This window comes from Aedes albopictus, unplaced genomic scaffold, assembly GCF_035046485.1.
Source record: "Aedes albopictus strain Foshan unplaced genomic scaffold, AalbF5 HiC_scaffold_8, whole genome shotgun sequence".
Taxonomy (NCBI): Eukaryota; Metazoa; Arthropoda; class Insecta; order Diptera; family Culicidae; genus Aedes; species Aedes albopictus.
The window spans coordinates 112,855-114,258 of record NW_026917642.1 but is presented as its reverse complement, the minus strand read 5'-3'; the positions used below and the strand labels follow the sequence as shown (position 1 = coordinate 114,258).

General features: G+C 47.1%; 1 pseudogene; it reads left to right on the top strand.

Annotated features, from left to right (window-relative positions):
• The first annotated feature begins 295 nt into the window (after positions 1 to 295).
• On the top strand, positions 296 to 1,121 carry LOC134284787 (uncharacterized; annotated as a pseudogene).
• The last annotated feature ends 283 nt before the right edge of the window (positions 1,122 to 1,404 follow it).

The window sequence follows — 1,404 nt, the reverse complement described above, 5'->3', positions numbered from 1 at the left end:
GGAACCTACGTTCCTTTTATTTGGTTTTCAAATCGATTCTTACAATATAATCAATAAGTGTAAAAAGGATAGATATAGACGCCTGGGGCGGCGGTGACAATATTTCGGCAGTAACATATTTGGGTTTGAAACATGAGCCTTTGCGCATCGTCCAAACGGACGACCACCAACGAGTAGAAGTGTAGTCAGCAGAACATGTGGCGCACTTTGAGTGCCGTGATGCAAAATGCTTACGCATGCTGCACCGAGCCCATCGTTCGCGTCCATGCAGCCCTGACCTATTCTAACGTTCTGTATGTTTTTATTGCTAGTGCTGAAAGACAAAAGAAAGACGTTTAAGGGTAAATGCGTGTACAGCACAATGTCAGCAAAAGACGTTGAAACTGCAGAAGATAGAAAAAAAATTACACGCGAAGCAAAATGACGTCGGTCTAGTGCAGTGTACCATCAGAGTTAAGACTGCCGTAGAAGCCAAAATGGTCGGAACAGCAGCACTCAATGCGGAACCTAATCGAAATAGCACTTCGGGAGAAACTCAATCGAGAGACTCAGTAATCACGGCGCCGACGATGAGTAGTGTTAAATTCGTTGCTTCTACCATTAACGGAGTGAACGTATTGGCTATGTCCCCCGGTAGTGGCAGGCGGGGTAGCAGGAAGGTTAGGACGATAACAAACGAAAAACGCGCTGCGCCAAAACTTACAAATGGTCATCCAGTTCACGACCCTTTTCCAAGTCCAAATGGAAGTATGTACAGGTATGTACGATGTAGCCATGCTACGAACTTTAACAAACGTCGCGTTAAAGTATCCTTGAAAAGCTCATCACTAAGTGCTGGTAGCATCACCATGAAAGATCCATCCATCTTGCCCGATCAACCGTCGTTAGTGCCCTCTAACACCAATCGCTTTTTGATGGAACGCCATATTCTTCACGTCCTAACTCCCTTAGAGGACAAAGAGGAATTCCTTACCAAGGCATCCAAGTACGAAGACGCGCGCCCGGATCGGTTGGAAGGGCTCAGCAAAAGCCAGCTAATACAGTAAAATTAGCAACTGGAGGCCTGCGCAAGTCAGAGACACTACAACGCCGTCGAATCGCTAACAGATGCGATCTGTTGAGTCCGGCAGAAAATGGGATAAGGAGCTCGCCTGACAAGGGAACTCCTGCATTTCGTTCTCGGTGTTTGACATACAACCACCACTAGTAGGCGGTGTATTTAGAAAGATCATTATTACTCGAACTGTCAAGACAGAAACACCACACACTGCATATGGACTAGCCATTCTCCGAGTCCACGCGCCACCTCCTCTGTAGCTCCCAGACGATATGGGTGATAGCCGTTGAAACGGCATTGCAGCTAACCTCATCCCTACACATCCTCTGGACCAGGTTGTCCGGAGT